Source organism: Astyanax mexicanus, chromosome 4 (genome assembly GCF_023375975.1).
Source record: "Astyanax mexicanus isolate ESR-SI-001 chromosome 4, AstMex3_surface, whole genome shotgun sequence".
Classification (NCBI taxonomy): domain Eukaryota; kingdom Metazoa; phylum Chordata; class Actinopteri; order Characiformes; family Acestrorhamphidae; genus Astyanax; species Astyanax mexicanus.
Genome location: NC_064411.1, coordinates 12,803,495 through 12,829,760, shown reverse-complemented (window position 1 = coordinate 12,829,760; position 26,266 = coordinate 12,803,495). Strand labels below are relative to the sequence as shown.

The 26,266-nt window shown below is 34.1% G+C and overlaps 2 protein-coding genes across 10 annotated transcripts in view; both read left to right on the top strand.

Annotated features, from left to right (window-relative positions):
• Positions 1-26,266, top strand: part of LOC111196715 (zinc finger protein 484-like) — a 353,380-nt gene that overhangs the window by 251,327 nt on the left and 75,787 nt on the right. The gene's annotated exons all lie outside the window — the stretch shown is intronic.
• LOC125801379 (zinc finger protein 271-like) overlaps positions 1-26,266 on the top strand; it is a 44,175-nt gene that overhangs the window by 5,510 nt on the left and 12,399 nt on the right. Inside the window, exon 1 of one of the 2 annotated variants that reach the window (XM_049478007.1) lies at positions 22,625-22,758. The exons of the other annotated variant lie outside the window; for it this stretch is intronic. The gene's annotated coding sequence lies outside the window, so the exon portion shown is untranslated. Of the gene's footprint in view, positions 1-22,624; positions 22,759-26,266 lie in introns of those variants that run through there. 2 annotated transcript variants of the gene reach the window in all.

The following is a 26,266-nucleotide window of genomic DNA, read 5'->3' as shown; positions in this document are numbered from 1 at the left end:
AGCACAACTTCTCTAACTGCACAAACTTCACCCTCTCTTCAACTGGTCTTTCCATAAGTCTGCGACATTTGTGAGGCGTGTGGCCACGTTGGTAGGTTCTTACATTCAATTAATGTCTGAAAAGACAGCTTCCAGTCATTATATCTAAGAGGGTCTCCTGAAAAAACACAGGGTTCTGAAATAGGAATCCTGTTGCTGTGATTGCCTCTGCAAGGGTTTTCACAAGGTCATTAGATGTTTCATGAAGTAAATAGTGATGTTGAGGGACAGATGCTTGAGTGCATGGAGCTTGTTGACAAACATTAAAGGGTAGGTTTAAAGTATCTGACACTCCAGTGGGCATCAATGGCTGAAAAAGAGAAACAGGATTGTTGTATTGAGCAGTGTAACCCTTTTTCCTTGTTGAAAAAGAGGAGTAGTATTAAAATGAAAAGAATATTCAATATACCACTTTTGCCTGCTAGTGGTCTAAGAGAGGGGTCCATCTCTTGAAGCATTAAAGGTTAGATGGATAAAGATAACAAAAAATATACATTACACCAGCAGGATAACAAGGAAGTGACTTACACAGACATATCTTGGGTAAAATAAATGTAAACTTGTATAAAAAATAACTGAACTGTAATGTTTGACGGTTTAGTGTACAAATCTTTTTAAGTACTAAACAAAATTAAAATATTAAAAATACATTAATTAAATGGGTCCAAAATTCATAAAATTTTGGTCAAAAATGTTATTCTTATTGCAAACACATATATATATTTAACCTTTTGAAAAAAAAAACCTGTTTTGTATCACTACCCTTCTTATGTGCAACATGAGTCAAAAATTACCCGCATTCATTTTCTATGGTAAGTCATGTATGGCTGAGTGTTTCTATGATATATATTAGCAATAAATTAATTCAGTCATTCAATATCCACAGGATTCATCAATTACCTTGTTTTAAATAATAGTACACCCTTATTTTTTTTTCCTTTTTTACGTTTTGAATAAAACGTTTTTTGGTATCACTACTCCTCTAATGCACAACATTCGTTTTCTATGGAACTTCAAGTATGGCTGAGTGTTTCTTTAGCACAAATCTTCATTTTTATTTTCCCTTATTACTTTATGAATAAGCTTTTGTATTTATACATCAGATTTACACATACGGGTCAGACATGACCCATATTTACTATTTCACAGCTCAGCACAGATCTAGTCTCACAACTCTGTACTGTTTTCCAATAACATTACCTTATAAAATATGTGATATCTGTAGTAAAAGATAACTGTACATAATATTAAATAGGTTTAGGTTACCTTGAGAGTGAGTACATTACCTGTTAGAAAGTTATAAGTAATTATTATTAGCTTTTAGCTGTTCATATTCTATTTTAGTTATTTAAATCTACTGTACTTATTTAACTATTGTACTAGCTTAGCTAAGTACATTGGTAGGCCATTTACATAATTTGACATCATTTTACACAAAATTAAAAAATTGGGCCAGACACAATTATTGGCACCTTTCCAAAATTGAGGGTAAATAACTGTGTTTCAAGCATGTGATGCTCATTCAAACTCACCTGTGATAAGTAACAGGTGTGGGCACTTTAAAAATCACACCTGAAACCAGATAAAAAAGAGAGAAGTTGACTCAATAGGCCATGGGTCTTCCAGCAGGACAATGACCCCAAACATACTTCAAAAAGCACCCAAAAATGGATGGAAACAAAGCGCTGGAGAGTTCTAAAGTGGCCAGCAATGAGTCTGGATCTAAATCTCATTAAATACCTGTGGAGATATCTTAAAATTGCTGTTGGGAGAAGGCACCCTTCAAATATGAGAGACTTGGAGCAGTTTGCAAAAGAAGAGTGGTTCCAAATTCCAGTTGAGAGGTGTAAGAAGCTTGTTGATGGTTATAGGAAGCGATTGATTTCAGATATTTTTTCCAAAGGTTATGCAAACAAATATTAAATTGAGGGTGCCAATAATTTTTTCCAAGCTTTGTGCAAAATTATGTCAAATTTGCCTTTTTTCCCCTCTGTTTTTTGTGTTGTTCTAATACACACAAACAACATAAACATGTATATAAAAAAACGTGTAATTTCAATAATTTTCTGGGAGAAACACTTCATTTGCTAGAAAGAATTCAGGGCTGCCAACACTTTCGGCCATGACTATAACAATAATAATAATAATAATAATAATAATAATAATAATAAATAAAATGCTTTGAAAGAAAAAGGAATACCCTGTATCACAATTTAGATTTTTTAAGTTATCTACTTTTCTAAATAAAAGCACCAATGTAATTATCTAAGTACAGTACTTATAACTAAAAGTTATGCAGTAGATTTAGCTAACTAATACAGAGTACTCAACAGCTAGGTAATAATAATTGCTGGTAACATTATATTTACAATGCTTCAATTAAACCCTGCCTATGGTGTCTGCATTTGGGTCTACCCACTTAACCACCCTGTAAACTACCCTGTGTGTGTGTGTGTGTGTGTGTGTGTGTCACAATAAGAAACATGCTGCAAATACTAAATAAGTATTAAATGTCATCAGAAATTTTCTAAAGTTATGTTAAAATAATTAAAAGCAGCACTGAGTTGTGAGACAAGAGCTGTGCTGAGCAGTGCTGAGCTGTGAAATAGAAAATTTGGATTGTGTCTGACCTCTGTGTGTAAAACTGATGTTAAAACAGAAAAGCGTCTTCATAAAGTAATGTTTAGTGCTAAAGAAAACCTCAGCCAGACATGACTCATAACAGAAAATGAATGTGGGTCCTTATTGACCCATGTTGTGCATTATTGCGGTAGTGATAAAAAATAGGTATTTTGTTCAAAAAAGGAAAAAAATATATAAAATAAGGATGCACTATGATTATAAACATGTTAATTGAGAAATACAGGGGTTGGACAATGAAACTGAAACACCTGTCATTTTAGTGTTGGAGGTTTCATGACTAAATTGGAGCAGCCTGGTGTTCAATCTTCATTAATTGCACCAGTAAGAGCAGAGTGTGAAGGTTCAATTATCAGAGTAAGAGCACAGTTTTACTCTAAATATTGCAATGCAAACAACATTATGTGTGACATACCAGAGTTCTAAAGAGGACAAATTGTTAAATTGGGTTTTGTCCCAATTTGGGTAATGTCAGCATAACACCAAGAAGCACCAACCACATCCAACAGGATTAACTGTGGATACTGTAAGAGGAAGCTGTCTGAAAGGGATGTTCGGGTGCTAACCAAATCAAATCAAATCACGCAGAATTCTACAACCAGGTGTTTCAGCTTCATTGTCCAACCCCTGTACATTGGATACTGAATGATTGAAATAATTTATTGCTAAGATATATCATAGAAAAATAACACTAATCCATACATTAAGTTCCATAGAAAACAATGGGTCATTTTTGACCCATGTTGTGCATTAGAGTGGGTGTGCATATGTTGCGCATCAAAGGGTAAATAAGAAAAAAAAAACACTCTTGCTTCAACTTGACTGTGACATGCAAAAAACTCGCAGATTTCTCTTGTCCACAATTTCTGACAGGAGAGTTTTCATATCCTGTGCATCATTGCAAATAAATGTGAAAGGATATATAATTTCCTCTTTTTTGTCAGGATCTGTCTCAATGCTGAGGGAATTCAACTGCTCCAGTGCAGATTCAGCTTCTTCCTTTTCCATTGTAAGAAACTGTGGTGCAATAACAGCAGAATTGAACAGCTTTGCGTGGTCTTTCACCCATTTGTGGTCTTTTGGCATGTCATGGATGATTTTGTTTTCCTGTTAAAAAAAATGGAAGTATTCTATGCATTTGCATTTAAAAAACAATTAAACTACTTTGTAAACTTTGTACAGTTGTGTTGTTTCTGTGTGCATTATAATATCATTATATTTAAATAAATAAAAACACCAAATAAGTTTTTAATATTAGTATAAGAAAAGCTCTGCTATTACAATTGCCAAATTAAATGTCTCTATACAAAAATGTTAAAGATTTTAGTGTTACCATGTTTCCAAGGTGTTCCAGTTCAGTCTATAGGAAAATGTAAAAATAATAATCATATACTATTATTTGATACACATTCACCATTTCTATTCAGATCATGGCTGACATTATAATTTATTATTAATTTATTAATAATGATTAAATGTTTTTTTTATTTTAATACAATTTTTAAACAATTTTATTTATCAACCAAATTGCAAATATTAAACTTAATAATGCTATGAAGATATTCTAAAAAAATATGTTTTTATTTTCTTATTTCTTACCATTGTATCTGTGTTTTCGTTTGTATCCTCTGTAATGTCCTGTACCCAAGAGAAAAACAACGCCATTACAATAATACTGGGCAAAATGACCTTATCATTCCCAAACTGCAGTTTATCGTATGTAAAATTAGATAGAGCTCATGTTACATTCATTAACATTTAATTACACCATATTGGCAAAACGAACGAATGTTCGTCTTATTATACATCAGTGCCTTTTAATTTATTTTTAATAAACAAATACCTTCATTAGCACAATATGCCCTACAGAGCTGCGTTGAGAGAAGACTGTCTTAAAGACTTCAGGTGTAGCAAGTCTGTCTCCACAGCTGGGGTTCTTCATTTCCTCAATGCCATCATAGAAGTGCCAGTCAGATTCAGTGCTGAGCCGATGAAAGCACACAAAATGATTTGCGTCCATCAAATGGTAGATAACTGCTGCAGTTTCATAGCTGTTAATTAAATAATAAAATAAATCAAATGTAATTTTCTTACGCTGTGTTGCTTCGTTTCATAGACAAGATTTCCATTTGGGGAATGCTTTAAATAGTACAAGGCATATTCATCGGTATAAGGCATATTCCGCCAAATAGGTGCCATTTCTGTAAATGTAAATCCTGTATATTCTGTAAAAATATTATTTTCATTATGTATATATATATATATATCAATGCTCTGTCCTGTTACCTTAATTAATTCTTACATATTATTGTTTTTTTTTTTTAATACTCAAAACATAAAAAGTAGGAGTACCAGTAACAGGAATAAGTGCCAGTAACACTTTAATAAATCGCATGATAGTAAATGTCAATGATCAATTTCAGGCATGGGCCTTCTTGATATAATAAAAATGACTTTGCATCGTTTAGAAATATACAAAGTGCATGCATATATAGTGATTTATTTTGCAAAAAAAATGTAAGGAATTAGTGGAATTGCATTTAAACATGCTTTTTAAATTTCACAAGATTTTGTGACAGGAATTTAAAAAATTTAACCATCCACGGGTTTAAAACCTTGTAAAATATTAAGTAAAGCTGTGAGAGATTGACTAATACATATTTTCAGTAGTTCAATATGTGTTTTTTTTTCAAGAGTTTCAACAAGCAAATGGCACTAATTCAGTGGAATTGACCATAAATATTCTTATAGGTTGCCCGAACATAATTACCTTTGTCCAAGAATCTGCAGGGTTAATGGCAAAGCTGTTGGCTGCATTTTTGGCTCATTTGTGCTCTGCACTGTTGAGTCAATGGCTACCATGATGAATGCTGGTGTACCGTTCACAAATTGTCGCGGTGAGGATGTTCTGGTCCCCTTGCAGATCTTAGCTTTGCTGCTAACAAATTGTATTAGTGTTAGGGTTTATATAAACTTACAATTTCAATTGTAATGTATACACGTTAGATAATTCTACATATGTAGTTTTCATACATAATAATTTCTTAGTTTCTTGTTATTTGTCTGTGCATAAACAGCTACTAAAAGGCGTTACCTCTTTCTCTGACATTACATTGACCTGGGACACGACCAATCATCTAGTCTGTGCTGCAGTTCTGAAAGGTCTTCACACCTGTTGATAATTTCATTATTGTCAATATAAAGTGTCACTATATTTGTGTAACAAAAAAGTATCTTTAACAAAAAAAAGCCAAATGTACTCACCACACATCTACAGTCCTGTCAGTTTTTGTGAGAGAAAGGAGTGGACAGTCGTTTGCATCACATTTTAAAATCCACTCAGTCTTCTGCACATAATCGAGACGACTGACAATGAAGTCATTCTCAGTGCCAAAAGTGTCCCATACAGATTTTCCTTTCAAACGTGGAAAGTTTTTCAGCCATGCCAATTTCCCCTGGAACCATTCTTTAGCCGAAAATAGTCGATGGACCTCTAGTAAAGTCTTGAGCCAGTGATCCTTTGATTGTGCCAGTTCAATCTCATTTAGAATGGACACTCTTTTTTTCATGATCAAGTGAAGTATGTAGAGAAGGTTGTCTATTGTACATGTATTGACCATTTTTATTGCCTGACGTTCAAGGTTGCCATGTCCTGACCATGGAGGGGAGCTGTAGCTGGTAGTTGGGCTGGATGAGCAGGCCTTTGGTGGATTGTAGTATTTAGATTTTTTTTTTGTCTTTCTCTTGCGCCATTTTTCTTCTACACTTCCTGGTGCACTTAGAAGACTCTCATTTGGTTCCTTTTTCATACCCCGAATTTTGGTCAGGATAACACCACGCATTCGGCCAGAAACAAACTCGTGCATAACTTGCAGGAAGTCACCAGGTCGTCTGTGAAGTCGATTATGAAGGACAATTCTTTTTGTGGTACGGAACCAGTTTTCAGCTTGAGTATTGGTGTCTCATGACACCTGTCCAGAGTGGCAGGATTGCCATGTAGGGTTTCAGAATGTCCACTACAGCTGGACACCAATGAGGATTTGATGGAGCACCTGAAACACATTGCTCTTTACTTTCCTTTGTTTCAAAGAAAACATACTCGAACATCTTTGAAAATGGAGACTGTTGAGCAATTGTTTTGGAGGATGGGTTTGCCAAGGTGTTTCCATCTTCCAACTTTTTGGTTGTCTTCAGTGCAGACTCCACATTGACAGGGACAGCTTGTGACTTGATCATGTTCTGAAGGTCTTTAAGGCTCTCCTGACAGAAGCTTTCCTCTTTTGTGCAGAAAACATCACAAATGTATATCATCAATCTATGTACCTCTTCTAATGTTGTTGAGTTTTGTAGCACAGCAAATGAGTACAGGAACAAGTTTTTGGTTGACTTTGAGCACTTCACTTTTGCTACTTTAGTGCACATGAGTTTTATTATGTGTGCAGAACATATGTGAAGAACTGTGAAACTGCAGTCCTGACCTTCACAGACTCTTTCGCATCTTTTGAGATAGTCTAGAATGCTGCACTGACAGAAAGCTTGAATTGATGCATGGATAATTGCCCAGCTGTAATCTGTCTCAATTTTTTGGGGTTGCAGGTGAGACTTAAAGATGTAATAAAAATCTCTGACAAAGCAAGATAGCCAGTGGTGTATTGTTGGCGTACTTTGGTCTGATGACAGCATTTCTGCTACTGCAACTGTAGTTCTGGTAGTCGATGTCGTTGGGGTACACAAAGCATAATACAGAATATTGCTGTTGCAGTATTTTGGCTTTGAAACTACTGTACCAGTGGCATCAAGGTAAAGGAAGAGCTTCTTGTTTTTTTGAAGGTTCTTGACAAGCTGAAGTTGAGAAATCAAATACATATGTGTGATGAATGGTGACATTGATGCACACTGTATGATTATATGTAAAAGACAGCACACAGTTACTGACCTGGCTAATTTTAGAGGACATAATATCTGTCCATCCATCTCCAAGGACACTGTACCCTCTTTTCATTGCTCCATTCTTCTTTTGATATGGTTACTGTAAATTCAGATGGGCACTCTGGAGATTCTGAAGATACATGCAACATTTCATCTCTTTTTTTTTTTCTTCTTCATCCAACTCAGTATCTGAAACTGTTATATCGAAAGCCAGTTGTTTCCTTGGCAATGGTTTTCTCTCTTCTTTCTTGGTGGTACATTTGGGACAGAACCATGGGGAAATGCATTCGAGGTCCACTATACTTTTGAAACCAACACACCAGGGGTGAAACCAGTCCTTGCATTTACTGCATTGTGCATATGGCTCAGATGGGTTGTTTGGCTGTCTGCACAAACAAAATAGCTCCTCTTCAGATTGTGGTGATTGAGGGCTACAATGCACATTCTAAACAGAGAAAAAAGTAAACTAATATATATTATAACCTCTAAACAACATGTCAAACTTACAGAACTGTGTAAAATGGCCAAAACAATGTTTAAGTTTTACTAATATGCTGTTTGTAATATGTGTAAACCAACATACCTCTTCTAGTATCACTGGTAGCCCCAGGGACTGAACAAAACAAAATCAACATTAGTTTAGGCAAAATATATATGTTTTAAACTGATTGCACTGTGCCACTGATAATAATAGTGTGTTGTTTACAAATAAGAGTTTCTAAATGTAAACATTAATATATACATTGGACTAAAAAGTATCCTGATCATTCATACTGTTATTGTTCAGTAAAAGCTTTAGACAAACTGATATGTATTATTATTACTACATTTGTATTACTACATGTTATTACAGATGAAAGTATATATTTTAAATGTATTATTATTTTTTTTATTATTATTATTATTAAAATCTTACACTTTGTCATTACTGGATCTAGAGTACACAGCTTCATCCACATTTAATATAAAAGTGCATCATCTACCATTACAAAGAGACCAAACTTGTGATGTTTTTGCGGAGGTCCAAGGATCTAGACAAAGAGCTGGAGTTCTTGAACATTGGAGGTCTCCGTGGATCAACACAAAATCAGCAAAAAAAATAGTTTTTTAATTTGAATAAAGTAACCATTAAACTGTTAAAATTTCTTGATGAGTAGACGAATGGCCGCTACAGTGGTTAGGTAGTGGATTTCAGTCCCATGTGTAGCATGTATTGAAGAGACATGAATACCAATATGTATAGATGCTGTGTTCTCACAATTCTAAAGTAAAAGAGTGTATTCTCATATTGTGCTGAAGTAGTATGTTTTGGTTGGTTGATACTAGTAAAAAAGTGAGGATTTTCTATTGTAGTATCTTGTCACATTACTGGTTTATCTGTAGGTCTCTGTGCTTGGCCGTTGAGGCATGGACCATGAACATAGTGTTATGCTGTGCTTCTGGATCCTTGTTGAGCCAGTATCAGATTGTTGTTTATTGGCTGAATAATAATACATCCTGGCTAAGCCCTATATGTAACTTTAGTTCTTAGATACAGGATTTAACATTTAACCTCCTGTATTATGTCACTAGCAACACCTTAGCAACCCTTTCAGGAACCACATAACACCAAAGCAACTACCTGTTACCTAGTTAGCAGGTCCTCAGTTGGCAGCAGCCATCTAATAACACCCTAGCAACTATGTAAAATACCACAGTAACTGTCTGACAGTGCATTTACAACTGTTCTTGATTCATACAAGATATATAAGCACTATAATATTTAGGGAATGCACTAGGGCTGGGTATAAACACGATTTTTCAAAATTTGATTGACTTTTTCTGAATCGATTCAATATTGAGTCAATAAAGAATATTTTAGTTAGAAGTTTTGGTTTGGTGAAGTTTGGTTGAACATGTTGGATATTCATTTTAGTCAGATAATAAGTAAATTTTCAGTGCTACACGGCTGCTATTTTTTTTATAAAATCATCTATCATTTCTCACAATCATTTGTAAAATATTTTTAACAGCTCAATGCAAATGTTAAAAATGTGTGAACACAATAATATTGCAAAAGATCCTACCTCTGATGTTTCTGTAAAGATCTTCTGAATATAGCGCCTGTTGTTTAATCTATTAGGAACATGCAGAAATATACATAGCTGTCCCCAGAATCCAGATTCAGGCCAGTAAGGATCATGGATGTTGGCTCCATCTGACTGCAGCTGTGATATCCCCTTCTGGATTGACTCTAAAGTCAAGTCTAACAACCTACACTGTTGAAAGTGAGAAAAAAAGTCACATTTGTTGTAACAAACATTAGATAATAAATGGCACTATCAATTCCTTTGTTGCATAAACTTATTTTATTTTAATAATTAATATTTGAATGCAACTTACCTTTCCAAAGACTTTGAACCTGTAATGGAACATATGTAATTTTTAAAGGGACATAGGAAATATACTGACATGCCAACAGTTATATCAGGGACAGCATTATTGATCACAAAAATTTATTCAGGGCTACTTCCCTTCCTGTACATGTTTTGAGGTGTATAACCTCACCTGTAGAATGGTGTAAGTGTAGTTGAACACATATTATCAGAGTTCAAGCGAGACATAAAAGCGGGTGCAGATGGAAGGGATATTTCTTTTTAGAAGTTGTGTAGGTTATTAACATTACTCCATCCACAGTGTGACGTGTAGCGGAAATATATATCATATATGGCTAATATTATCATCCACAGTGAACAGTGCAGTGAGTGGTAATGATTGTGACCAGCAGTGTCTGGCTAGATCTGTCCATGTGAAGAGATAAGCAATTTTGGCTCAAGAACCCACACACACATCTGAGAGGTCAGTGCAGCACTCTTTACCTTCCATAAGACATGACAAAAGTCATGGTACATAACTCTGGTTTCCTTTTTGATGTGTCAGTGTATAAAATTGTGAATTTTGTGTAGTTGTTATTTAATAAATCCAACATAACACATAGAAAGGGTTTCCCACCGTTTGGTCTTTGCATTTAGATTTTTTTTTTTTGGCTTTCCATCAAATATAATTAAAAAAAAGGTCAGTACAGAATTACAGTGTCTTCTTAAATTTACTTGAAATGTGTTGAGGCCATCTTCTTAGAGTTCTTTACAGTACAGTTTTACGAAACTTTCATAAGCAATAAATAAAATAGAGCAGTAGTTCTCAAACTTTTTAGGCCAATGACCAAACTAAAACCTCAAAGTACCACCTACAAGCCATTTTACAGAAACACGTGTAGTTACCACACCCATAGTTATTTATTTACAGTAAGATAGTCGTGTAATCCACAAATATACATTTCATCATATCCTTAGCCAATTGTTCTTCACCTGTTGTGTGAAGCTTGCTCGCATAATTAGTTAAGTTATTTGATTAGTTATTGTTTCTGGTTAATACAGTATTCCTACTGAGACTGTGTCGTTCGTAATCTGACGACTCTTAAGGCCTCCCTTAAAGGGAAGCCTTGGGCTAGCTTAAAATAGACTCTTAAGAGGTTATCTAGTCATGCATCACTACAAAGCTTTAAATTCAAAAGAAAGAAGATAAACATCAGACGAGTGCCTTGAGTTAAAGAAAGGAGAAGACGAGTCGTTCCGAAGTTCTAAGTTAATCTTTTATTGTCTTGAAGTCAGCCAGTTTCAGTCAGAATTCAGGATTCAGTCTTCTGAAAACACAGAGGAATACATGCTCTTTTATACAGTATCTGGGTGAACAACGGTGGGGGCTTTTGGCACACCTGTTCCTCACTTGGGCATTCTTCTCGTGAGAGAAAGCTAAGTCAGCAACGTCTGGGTGAACAACGGTGGGGGCTTTTGGCACAAGTCAGACAAAACCAAGGTCGCCTCTACCAGCACCTCGCGCCTTGGTACAGACTGTACAGGCCTCAGAGAAAGGGTCAGACACCTGTTTTAACAGAACTTAGTGAACTCTAGACTTTTTATCCAAATATACTATTATAAAGGTAATATAGCATATATTGATCACCAAATTAGGGCCCACAACTGTCAGAAGGATTTAGACAAAGGAAAATAAACAACATGGGCTACAGTGCTTTTACCTTATTTATCTATTAACTGTTGTGCAGAAACTGTAGTGAACTGTCGGTGACTGTTTGATTGATGTAGGTTATCATGTCTTGAAATGTTTTACTGTAGGACCAATGAATCTGATGTTAATAATGATAAAACTGTAGTTCTGAGAGTAAAGGAGAGTGTACCTTACATTCAGGTTCTAACTAATGTAATGTTAAGAAAATTACAGGTGGAAACTTCATAGATTTCAGTTCTTAATATTTCAGTGCAAGCAGATGTTTTGTCTCAAATAGATTGCTGGTTTTATAGGACTCCAAAATGTTTTTTTTTATGCAGACCTAAAAACATTTGTCATAAGTTTGGTATCCAATTAATCCAAAATGATACAGTAATATCACTTGTTACTAATGTTATTAATGGTATGGAATGTGTTTTTCAAGACTGTCTTGGTTTCATTGGATACCAATTTGATTTGCTCGTTTTATAGGACTCCGAAATTTGGTTTATGCATATCCAATTACTCCAAAATTATACAGTAATATCACTTGATATGCATGACATTAATAGTATGGAATTGGTTCTTCAAGGATTTCATTGTCTGATTTGATAAAAAAAAAATAGATTTTTTTTGTTTTTATACAATACCGAATGGACATTTTTGGTATCCAATTACTCCAACATTATACAGTAATATCACTTCAAACATATACCTGGATACATGAGAATAAAATCTTTAAGAAATTAGTTCTGTGATATGATCATTTGATTTGCTTATTTAATATGACTCCTTATTTAACATTTCCAAAACGTTACACTGTTATACGGATAAGCAGGAGTCTTTCTGGTGTATGTTTGTGGATTAACCCTCGTTAAATCATGTTTATTTAGGTGTAAAACTAGTTTCTGTTCCATGGTCAGTCTCTGCACAAGAAGCCCAAGTCTACACCTCCGGGTGTGCTGTGCACGCGGCTAGAGTAAAACACTGTTTAGACACGCACTAGGGTTTCGGTGCAGATGGCGTGACCGCGGTCAAACATGGCGCATCATTCTCGTAATAGTTTATAATGCATGACTGCGAACATCAAATCCAGTAATAATTTAATAAATCTTACCTGTAACGTTTGTCAGACATCCTAAACAGACATCCAAATGGTTTTTATTTTCTTCATCTAAATGGTCAAACAGATGACCTACAGGTAGTGTAGCTAACTGAAATCAGTAGCTAACTGAAATCAGTTGAGCGATGCTACAGAGTAAAGTATGTTGCGGTGTAGGGTGACAACACAATTTGCATAATATTCCCATAACACCTTGCACCAATAGTGTAAAAAACATATTAAAGGACTGATTAAAACTTTTAAAAGTATTTTTAATAATGTTCTGCATATGTTTATTTGAAAAGTTTTTTATAGAATTTATATTTATAGTATTTATATGTGTTTAAAACATTATTATGCTGGCACTGAAATCTGACTGACTGGGGTGTTCCAAATTGAAAATAAATAATCAAGGAACATTTATTCAAGGCGATTAAAACTGCTGGTTGGTTCAATAAAAAAACTTCCACTTATAAATTAGAAATATGTGCACTTAAGTTCTTTTTTTATCATTTTACTCTTTTTAGTGTTTTTATTTTATTTTTTTACCTTAAAATAAACTATTAAAATGCTTGCCACAAAAATCTGCCCTCATTTTAAAATGATAGTTAATTATTATTATTATTATTATTATTATTATTATTATTATTATTATTATTATTATTATTATTATTGTTGTTGTTGTATTAGGAATATATCTGTCATACGTGCATTATTATTTCTCTGACTGAAAGCGTTAGCTCATCAAGTCTTTCAAAAGACGCTGAGGCATATGGGAAATGTAGTGCTTGTAGGCACTTGTCTTGTAGTTCTCCTCTGTACTTTTCAAACAGAAAAAATTTATCAAATGTTGCCTGAGGATAGAAGTACTTTTAAAAAAAAAATAGATTTTCCCCACTGCCAAGATAAAATCCACGTGCCTTGTTTAAACAAAACCTGATTCTGCATTCATTTTAGTATTTCAGTGTTTGTTCATCTACAAAAAAAAGATAAAAAAGGAAATATTAGATTTTTTTCTACAAACGAATTAGCCTAGTGAAACTAGATAAAAAATCTGAACAATTATGACTGATACACACAAACCTTTTCTTTGTTACACCGAGTTTAAATGTACATGTTTTTTTCTTTACATGACCCTAATAATTTCAACCTTTAGTTCTTTTTAAATAGATTATAATATATAAGTATATACATTATTTATTTATTTCATATCCCAGCATGTAGAGTAAAAAAATAAAATGAACAAAAACTTTAGCTGGAGAAACAATAGCACATCCCTGTGGGTACAATGCAGATGTTGGTGATCCTGGTGACCATCTAGTATCTCCGCCATCGTTTCTGGGCCAAAAGTTACTGACTATCTCACTCACACTCACACACAAAACACAATGAACATCCTCAAAAAAGCTTTTTTCCCTACTTCTGTTTCCAACAGAGATTAAATATAATTGCAGTTACTTCAAAATAATCAAACTAACTAAGATCAACGTGTAAACTTTAAGTAAGCAATATTATTATGCATAGAAATATCAGTAGCATGAACTTATTTGATTTCATCATGTGGAAGTGTAAACCATTAATAAACACACTGCAGTTCTAGTTAAATCTGCATTTTTTTATTGACACTTGTAAAGTTTGGTCCTTTAGAAAACCCTGATTTTCTCACAGGTACATACAATTTTGCGGTGGTGTTCATGTGGATTCATCTTGTAAATTTTGGGGCGGCACAGTGGCAAGAGAGCCTGGGTTCTATTCCAAGCTGGGGTGACCCGGGTCTTTCTGTGTGGAGTTTCCACGTTCTCCCCGTGTCTGCGTGGGGTTTCCTCCGGGTGCTCAGATTTCTTTCCACAGTCCAAAGACAGCACGTCAAGGCCAATTAGGAAGCAGTAGAAATTGCCCCCTAGGTGTGAGTGAATGTGTTTGTGTGTCTGTCCCTGTCTGTCTGCCCTGCGATGGATAGGCAGCCTGTCCAGGGTGTACACTGCCTTCCGTCGATGCCAGCTGGGATAGGCTCCAGCAGTCCCCCATTCGTCTGAAGTCTAGTGGATGTAAGCGAAAAAGGCAAATAGTTGTCACAGACCTGCAAACTTAAAAAACATCAGATTAAATAATGGTAAAGCAATACTTCTTGTAGTTTTGACACTGATGGTATAATATATAAGATAAGACAAGACAAGATAAGGTAATACTTTATTGAAACAAAAATGAGGGAATTTGCAGTGTTGCAGATATATTTTTGTGGCGTCATATTCAACACTGTTTGCCAAGTACAGAGGTTCATAATAAAAAAGATTCTACAGTAAAATGACTTGTTGTTCAGGATATTCACAGCATATTAGGTTTACTTTCATAAGGCAATGTAACCTTCAACATAGTATTTGATAATCTGGAATTAGGGCAACTGGAAATATGCAGAACAGGCAATTTATTCTCCTGACATCTTCTCAAATGCCAAGTTCAGAGGGTCATAATAAAAAAACTGTATAGTAATATTTCTAGTTATTTAGGCTCCTCACAGTCTAATAGGTATATTTTCATAATGTGGTGTCTGATTCAACAGACTATTTGAGAATCTGGATTTAGGGCATCTGGAAATATGCAGAACAGGCAATTTATTCTCCTGACATCTTCTCAAATGCCAAGTTCAGAGGCTCATTATAAAAAAAACTGTACAGTATTTTTTTTTTGTTATTTAGGCTATTCACAGTCTAATAGGTATAGTTTCATAATTTATGGAGTGAATTTTGTGCCAAAAGTTTTACGCAAAAAAATAAAATCCGCAATCAAAATGTTAAGAATCAAAAGCAAAAAGTGTATGTTGCAAATTCAAAACAGAAAAAAATATATCAAATATATATTTTTAAATATACTTGTTTACTTTATTATTCTTTGCAGTTATTTGAAAATTATTTCTGTTTGGATTTTGCCAGTCTTTGCTTTTATTTATGTGTTTTTGTGAATTTTCTGGGGATTTTTTGGGGATTTTTCTGTTACAGACTTTTGCTTCTGGAATCTCTTGTTTGCTTCTGCTTCAGATTTTTGCTTCTGAGTTTTGGCACAGTTTTCACGGGTGGGCGGGGCTTAGAAGAAGGCCTTCCCCCTGAATTTCCATTGGTCAGCTGGTTCTGGACTGACGGTTCCCTGAACCCTCCTCTGAGACTGACCACGCCCTCAAACACCCCGCCAGCTTCAAGCGTCCTTCCAAACACGGAGTGAACAGCAGCTTCCAGCAAACAGCAGCAGATACTTTTACAATTAAATATTATACAAACGTTATGCTTAATGTTATATTATTCTCTGTTTCACATATGTTCCCTCTCATACACATGCATTATCTCTCTCTCTCTCTCTTATTCACACACTCACACAGGGACACTCTTCATCACTCACTCAGATGTCTCTCTCACACACTCATTCTCTCTCTTTCTGTCACACATGCATTTACACAAACTCTGCCTCCTCTCTCTCTCTCTCTCTCTCTCTCTCTCTCTCTCATATTTTCACTCTACATGTTGATGTGATTGATAATTATTCTTTATCATTAAGTTCAGTTACAATTCTAGATAATAATTACTGATTGACTCACTCACACAAATGCTCTCAGTCACACTGCTTTACCTTTTTTTGGCATTGGGGTGTATATTTTATTTAAAGATATGTTTATTGATTGCACATATAAAAAGTACAATTAGCATTGAAAGCTTCAATTTTCTTTTTTTACTATTTTTTTAAAATAAATATTTTCCATTTTGACATACAATGGTGTTATATCTGAAACTTATTTCTCGCATATTAATGTTGATGGCCCCCTAGCTAAATTCGCCTTGAGCCCCCAAATTGCTAAGTCCGCCACTGATCACCATATAGCTAGGTAACCAAGTCTTACTCTTAAGGAAACTTCTCCTTAACTGAAACTAATTAAAACGGTAAATAAAAGAAAAACTAAAACGAACTGAAATGACAGATTGAATACCCTCATTTTCGTGTTTGTTAATTTATTTATAATTGATTTATATTAATGTGGTATATCATGATATATATCGTTATTGTGATATCTTTTTTTCCCATATTGACCAGCACTACTTCTAAGTAATATTAATTCATAAAATTTTAATTTTTTACCTTTTAAACCTTTATCTGATTTAAATTTGAATGAAACATGTATAAGTGAAGGGTGTTCTGTTAACTTACCAACATACACTTGTACTTATATGCAATAAAAAGGCATTGTAAGGTCTAGCTGCTGTTTTATTTTTTCAAATTCCTGCTACATTGATCACTTGACCAACGATGTCTAAAAACCTTTTCCTTTAGACCACTTTATAAAAGATTCCTCATTTTTTTTACAACACAGTTAATAATTTTCCACCACATTAGCTTCAGACTAACAGTGATATGCACTCCTGAGATCAATACGTGTTGTTTTGTATATGTAAAACAAAATCATTTAAATATAAAAAACACAAAAGAAAATTTGGTGAGAAATGTACATTTCTGATTTGTTTACTAAATCAATATAGCTGACACGGTGGCGAATCACAGCATCGGGTTAAAGCCCAACTTCATCCGCAGAGCCAGAGAGCAGCAGAAGCTCTACACCAGCAGATTCAGAGCAGCAGTTCCAAGACCTGCTGCAGTTTTACAGAAGCTAATGTTACCCACAGTTTCAACATCTCGATATCTATGTTGTACATGCTGGAGAGTGAGTGAACTCTGACCCGACTCTTTCCTTTTTTTTATGTTCTAGAAATTAGATAATATTACTTTTTTTCCAGACGAGGGACCTGGGTTAAAAAAGCACTGGGAACATTAGCTAGCTAGATAGCATTAGATACTTGGGTTAAAAAAAACACTGGGAACATTTGCTAGTGTTGTAAAAAGAAAATGGAAGATGGGTTACCCCCATCCACCATCCGGGGTACAACTCCCCTGCATGTTCGTTTTGATGGAGAGAGTCGCAGACAGGTGGAGTGGAGTTGAAAGCAAATCAAGTATTTATTACAAAATACTGAATTCAGGAGAACCAATACATACAAGACAGTTAGCAGCCATCAAATAGTAAAAGTTCTGACCCCCCTCTGATCTGACTCCATGTTTATACCCCAAATGACGTGAAACCTGCTGATGAGGCGTTGCTAAAATCATCTCATGTTAGTATGCATAATTTCACGTGTTAGTAATCCGTTTCACGTGTCTGACCGGACCACTAGTGTTTGGCCTTGACTGTGTGCAGTCAGACAGTGTGGCATTGTTTCAGGAATTGACTGTGTGCAGTCAGACAGTGTGGCATTGTTTCAGGAATTGGACAGTGCCGCCCTCCCCATGTGCGCGCGTCCTCCTCCCGCTTTGGTAGGTGAAGCACTTTACACGCACAGAGAGAAAGGCCGCGCTGTTCATCCCGAAGTCTCCTTTGTATCAATTCAGTTCGTACAGAGTGTACCAGTCGATGATTGATGGCCGTTAGTTAGGGTCATGCAGCGACCGAGATGCCTTAAGCGTGAGCTAAACAAGTCACACAATAGATTTCATATGTTATATGCTAATATGTCAGTAACACGTGGTTAGTACGCCATACAGTAGATCCTATGTGTTAGTTAAATGCCTTAGGTATCATTTGGGTTAATTTGCCATATAATAGAGTCTGTGTTAGTTACATGCCTTATGTATCATGTGGGTTAGTTTGTCATATAATAGAGTCTGTGTTAGTTACATGCCTGATCAAGCAATGTTTAACTATATGTGTAAAGAATATATATTGTGATTACTGTTTAATCTTCTATATAAATGTGTATAAAATACAATGTGAGTAATATAAATGCGTATAAAATACAATGTGAGTATTGGTTAATCTTCTAAATAAACGCATATAAAATACAAGGTTTCACACAATGATTATGTAATTATAGATGCTAAAGTTAAGTAATCATTATTGAAATAAACGGTTACTCTTCACTAGCTAGATAACATTAGATACTGGTTAAAAAGCACTGGGAACATTGGCTAGCTAGATAACATTAGTTACTTGGTTAAAAAAAAACACTGGTAACATTGGCTAATTAAATAACATTAGATACTTGGGTTAAAAAAGCACTGGGAACATTGGCTAGCTAGATAACATTAGATATTTAATAATCTGCAGGTTATAAATGTAAATAACAAATAATAGATAAATGGCAATTAGCCCTGTAACAGATAATTAGCGGAAAATGCGTCTTTCAGTGCACTGCTCTTAAACTGCAACCCATGCAGTTAGAACTACATTTCCCTTAAAATACCACGACTTTAATCTCGTAATATTACAACTTTATTCTCGTAATATTACAACTTTATTCTCGTAATATTACGTCTTTGTTCTCATAACATTATGTCTTTATACTCGTAATATTATGTCTTTATTCTTGAAGTGAACTGTTTTTTTTTTTTGTATGGCCCTAAAACGCTGTCGTACCATTTCATTTTTATTATTCAACGTTATTTTAAAATGTGTATTTTTTATCATGTTATCTTAGTGCTCTTGGTGTGCCCCCTGGTGGTGTTAGGGCCCCTAAGCATCCGCATAATTTGAGTATGCATTTGAGGCAAATGAGGAAATGACACTGCACTTTTCTCTTGAAGGACAGACAGCAAATAATGGCAAATTTCACCTTTTTAACCTAAATTCCATGTTTTTTTTTATTGTCCTATTGATATAGTTGCAACGTAATAAATAATAATATAATAAATTATAAACAATTGTTTAGGGAAAAAACAATAACTATAATTATAAACTATAACTTCTCAATGTCAAATATTTATTTTCAGGTAAAGAGCTGGATTTTGTAGCAGACTTACTTCCACCATAAATTTTATCCAAAGTTTTTTTTTTTGTCATGCCTGGTGGGACTGGTACCGAGTTCATGAGTGTGTATTACAGAAGATGAACAATGGTTTGACCAAATTATTTTTAAGTGTATGAATGTAATAATATAATGAATTCAAACTAAATATCCAGGTACAGAGAAAAATCAGTAGTACTCTGCACGTGTATCAGTTTGGGCTCAATTACTTTTACAGCGTACATTCCTGTTACATATAAATATAGTTTTTCCTCAGATGAGTAGCGTGTACAAACACTTTAGTCAGATTCTGTAATCAGAATTAATTCAGTCAGACTGGAGAAAGTCTTTGCAAGCAAATGTAGACACAGATTATATTCCTGCGGTCATAATTACTGACGTCTGACAATTCGGGACTTTTATTATATCTGAATGTAGCAGCTGCGAACACCTGATCTCTCAGACTAACCAATGTGGTGGGAGGCGCAATTAAAGCCAGCCCATATTTCCGTAATCAAAATAATGAGCCGTAAATTCGTTTTGTAGACCCAAAGAAGAAAACCAATATTCTGACTGAATTCCCGTTTCTGTTTTCGTGAGTTCAAACCAAAAAAACGAAAAAACGATCCGTTTTTTCATTTCTTCAGCTCTCTATTCAGTTCAAGAATCAAACTGTCAAGATGTACACGGACCATTAACATAATGACTGTTTGAGCTCAGTTTCGGGGCCTGCAATAAATTAAGCTAATTTCTCTGTGATGTACTGAGCTGTACAGCTCTGTAATGTTGGAACACTAATAGATTGAAAGAACTCCTCCAGGGTTTTACAGAGATAAACATGTGCAGTAATCCTTGGAAATAAAACATTTTCAGGGATTAAATTAATAACTGATTGAGCTCAGTTTCTGAGCCTGGCCTGCAATAAACTGAGCTAATTTAAATTCAGATCATTAACAATATAAACATTCTACAGTAATAAAACAAAATACATTCTAGGTTTTGTATAGAGAACATATTTGTGCTGTTTAACTTTTTCTCCAGTATAACAATCGCTAAGAAAACCTGAAGCAAGTATCAACGCATGCGCAGAATGCCACTGACCTGAAACTGCTGGCGTGGATTAAATCCGCGGCTCTGCAGACAGACCCTTCTCCAAAGAACCTAGCACTACTTTCCCCTACTGGTGAGTCTAAAATTACACCACCACTTCCACTTCCATAACCATTTTACAGGATGAAAAACTGTATTAATTATCCGGTAAAATAAGCTGTTTTTAATTCTTGTTGATTGGAGGAAAGGAGCATTGCCTCCATCTAGTATCATTAAAATGTTCTGCCTTTTATATAAATAATCTCTGGCATGTTTGTGCTTCTAATAATGATATAAAACTATATATTTATATTTGTATTATTTTAAAGCAGTAGTTTATATTAGCGCTACCCTCACGTGCTCTTTATGAGGCTTTTTTTCAGCAGGAGATTCTCTCCTGTCAGATTCCTGTCAACATTAGCCTGTTAGCAGCTAACAGAGTTAGCAGTGAATTAGCTCTCTTTCTCTTATACTGTTCAATAAACTGAGAAAAGCACGAACAATTTATGGGTAAATTTATGAGAGTAAACAACTGTAGATTGAACTAGTATAATTAAAAGCTGATTTTTGGTCAGTTAGGAAAAAGCTAAATTAGCTAGCTTCCTACCCAAAGTGTCTGAGGAGAAAGAGCATTTATTTTCTGTTTTCTGTGACTAGAAATGTTTTAAACGGTTTGGAGAAACGAATTGCCACCATTCTAACAATTCTTAAAATTACTATCTGTTTTAAGCTGATTTGCCTCCGTAAGAGTAAATTATACTCAAATATTAGCTCAGTTTAAGATTCCAGTTTAATTGTTTGTTAGCATTTACTAGCAAACAGATTTATCCATTATTTACACATTTTTTAAACCAAAGTTTAGGGTTGTTTTTTTTTTTAAACATTACTCACTGTTTCTTATAATTCATATATTCTTTTTCTCTACAGGCTCTCTCAGTCAGACATAAAAGACGGATATTTTTTAATATAATTAGCTATACAGTTCTGTCTTTCGAGCTATTGCATGTTTCCTTTTATATCAAATGCATAAAGATAATTATAATTCTGAATTATATCTTGTGCTGTATAATGGATGTAACTTATTTAAAGTCTTTATACATTATTGAATAGATCAATATTAGTTTTAGTCTTCCAGATACCTGCATTTAATATCAGGAAGGAACTCCCCATCTACAACAAGTCATCTAATATTTTGATATTTTATATATTTTAATGTTACTGTGGTTTAATTGTGGAGACACAGTGTTTGAAATTAGAATTTATTTGAGAGTTTAATTTAAATTAAACCCCCAAATCTAGCCAATCAGCCAGTCTTGGAATGTGAATGTTTCTGTTCTTATTATGGTAAATAGGGCCTGCAGAGATTTTATAGAAGAATCTGTTCTGTAGAACATAATGTTTTATATCATTATTAGAAGCACAAACACGCCAGAGATTATTTATATAACATGCAGAACATCTTAATGACACTAGATGGAGGCAATGCTCCTTTCTTACAGCAAAAATAACTTAATTTACATATGTATGTGTATATATACACTTACTTTAATTCTTTTGTTAAGTGTTAAAATATGTGAATATCATGCACAATATAGTATATTTTATAAAAGTAGTTACTATAATAAATAAATTATTTGCAAAATAACAGGGTTTTTTATATATACGTTACACAGCTGAGAAATTGTTTAGTAAAAACATTTAGAACATTAATTCATTTTAATATTAATTACACATGATCTTTTGTAAGGTCAATGATAATTTGTCTGGATGATCACTTTAATATGAATGTATGTGTACACAACTTTCTTAATTTCTGAACAGTTACTGTTTCAAAGAGCCAAGAGTTGGCCCAAAGACTATCTTCAGGAGCTAAATAGCTCCTCCACTGAGTCCCACCCACAGTGCCTGCAACCCTCATGCTTCCGCGTGTTTAGCCAATCAGAGCGATGCTGAGACTGAGGGGCCTCAGTTGGGGGCTTGCATACCACAGATAGAGAGGACTTCTGTAGAGGAACAGTGGAGATAGTGGACGGTGTGCAGCTTAGTAAAGTTTTGTGGGATTACCGAGGACATTTGATTCTTGTGTGCATTCAGATACCTGTAAGTACATACACTGCTGTTTATTCATAAAGTGTAGATAACTGTTACTTTCCAAGTTGTAGGTGTACTTTCAAGGAGTTACATGCTATGCTAACTGATCAGCTCTTTGTATAGCTCTGTATAGCTTCTAGCTGTTTCTGATCTGCCTATTATTATTACCAGATAACACCTTATAGAAGTGTGTATCTTTGTTTAGGTGTTAGTGTTGTAAATTGTAGTCAGTAATGTGTTTCAAGTAGTAAGTATCCCTTTTATATCTGTTGTTTCAGAATCACACACTCACACAGTCGGATTGCATTCATCTATTCTGTATATACCACAACTCCTCTGCTGCAGTAAATACTGTTTTCAGAGTACATCATCTCCAGCATTTTAATCAGATGCACCACAGTGGCTTCTACATGGTTTAATACCAGCTAGCTCTTCTTAACAATTACAATACGATTTTAAAATTGTCCTGTTGAAAATATTTATCATTGGTTCGTTTATTGTATCTATCAGAAGCAGACTGTATCTGCCCAATATCATTTATTTTACTCCAATATTCAATACACAGAGTGTATTATTAATATGATGGCATGTTGAATCAGATTTTTCACAGTAATATATGTTTACAGAAATAGAGGGTCAGGTGGACGGGTGCTTGTGTTACAGAGTGAACAGGGTGGATTTAACACACAACTGCTTCACAAGACTCAGTGCTAGATAGTGTAAATAAAGCATCAGGCTGGAGGATTAACACAACAGTTCAGATATAATAAAGAAGACATTGTTTAGCTGTTTAATGCGTCTGAATTTGTATTTAAGTGGTAAATTAAATGGTTTGGTAGATGCTTTGAACAGAACAGAAGTATTGGGGATAAATATATATGGATCATTAGTCGGAATATGGTTTATATTTCATTTTATTTTTTTGGTCGAATGGTGAAAATGTTAGCTACAATAACTGTATTTATAATTATAATAATTATAACACAAAAATGATATTTGTATAAAAGGACGGGACTTTTATTGCGATGTTAGTTCTATCTCCAGTAAATCTTAGTGTTGCCTGATTCAATTACCTGTTCTAGAAACGGAGCTGACCACGTTTAGTATGCTCCGAGTTAAAGTTAGAAACTTACCTTCAGCCAAGTTTGTCTTAGTTCTTCCAATTCCCAGTGATTTAGGTTCGCATTGGTAAAGAAGTGTGGCACTTATGTGCTAAAGTAAATTTTACCATGCTTTCAGTGGCTGAAAGAAATATATTTTTTCTTATAATGTTACTTTTATCAAAGAGTTATGTCTCCTGAATCAGAATACATTAATAAAGTCCCAGCGCAAAACTGTATTACCCAGCAACACTAGTTTTAGTACAGTCAAACCTCTGAAATCTACATATTTATACTATTTGCCTAGTATAAAACATGCTGTCAGGGGCTAAAGAAATGTATTTTCTCCATAATGCTTCTTAAATTAAACATTAAATTACGACATTAGACATATCTTTACATATACTGGGAACATTTGCAATAAATGTACATAAATTAACCATGCTTACAACAGTTACAAACATTGTAAAATGTAAAAACTAGTTTTTAAATGACAAATGTTTAAACATTCTTTTTTATTAAAATTCCTTTAACTATTGGCTCAGATAATAAGTAACAGGATATACTACATTTTTACTTCATAATGCCAAATATTTCTCATCCCAAATGTTAGTTTCTTCTATTCCGTTTCTTCTCAGTTTTTTTCCATTCTTTAAGTATATAATGCTGTTTGTTTAGTTGTGTATTTTTTTAAACAATGTCAAAGTGCTTAAAGTGTGATGTGACTTCTTATTCTTATTGTCACATTCACATCTTTTATTGCATTGTATAATAATAATAATAATAATGATAATAATAATAATTATTATTATTAACTATTATTATTAAGTATTATTACAGTGTTTTAACAGTGTTTTATTAAACAGCATGGGCATAGATACTTTAATTTGCTAACATGTTTTATTCTGTGTATTAATACAGTACAATATGGAGTTTTCTGTTAAATTAGTTAGCCAATCAACGTTAATCAAAAAGTAAAATTCCACTTCTTACCTAACCTTCTCGGTAAAATCACTTCAAAAACTAATTATTTCTTTTAAAATTTAAAAGATTTGTGCCGCGCATGCGCTCTGTAAACTGAGCAGGGGGCACAGATCGGGTAGCCACAGCTGTCAACAGTTTTCGGCGCACAAGGGATTTGACTGTTTTTGTAAGAAACCTGTTGACTAAAGCAGATGGCATTTCCATGGTTGTGTATCCATGTCATTCTACGTACATATCACCACAAAAAATGGAAAAATAAGACTCATCATATTAAAAGGTCCCAATTAGTTAAAAAATACGAGAAAGGTGGTATTAATGCATTTGACTCTGAAGCCACGATTGGCGCATTTAGGATTAAATGGCTAAAAACCTTTATTATGCATCAAAATTCAATGTGGTTCCATATTCCAGGTTCCATTTTTAAGAAATTGGGAGGAATTGATCTCTTTCTGAAGTGTAATTTTGAAATTAGTAAGATTCCAGTCAAATTATCATAATTCCGTAAACAAATCTTTTCTGGAAAATGATTTTTCAACATAACTTCTCTCATCATGGATCAACTTTATGGAATAATAGGGCAGTCACAGTGGGTAGGAACTCAATATTTATAAAAGATTGGTATGACAAAGGTATTGTTTTTGTATTTTTTCATCTTTTAGTGAAAAATATAATCTTAGGAGTTTTAAAGATGTTAAGAAGGTGTGCAAAGCGATTCCTTTAGCATTGATTCAGTTAATCAAACAAGTAATTTTATATTCAAAGGTGACTGTTTCGATGCCCACATTAAAAGTGAACGACTGTAATTTAGTTGACTCCAAGTGTAATAATAAGACTATCAATGATGATTTGAAACAGAAGATTTACTATGAATATAATGGAGCTTCTTTCAAGAAACTTCCTAATAATAAGAATATAAATATGACTTTTGCTTATTCCAAATTTGTTAACTGGCCCATATCTCCTAAAGTGAAGGAGACCCATTTCAAAATTATAAATATGATTTATCCTGTAGCCCTGTTTCTTTAAAAACTATTCAAATTTGATGTTGAATTATGTACTTTTTGTCAGAAGTCAGAAAATGAATCTCTGGAGCATTTGTTTTTTTCATGTCAATATTCACACACTTTTTGGATGGACATCAGAAATTGGATTAATATCAAACTTAATATTCCTTCTTTTGAGGTAGAGGACATTTTGTTTTATTTGAAAAACTTAAGTTCATCTTTCTCTGATGCCATAAATATAATTTTACTTTTAGCAAAATACCACATTCACTGCAGTAAATGGAAGGGAAATAAACCCTCTTTCCCCAGTTTCATTAATGAATTTAAGTCATATTATTCTTCATTAAGTAAATTAAGAAAATGGAAAACTGCTAGAATCATCTCACATCATATCTCTAGTAAGCTTTTGTCTAAGATTATCATTTTATT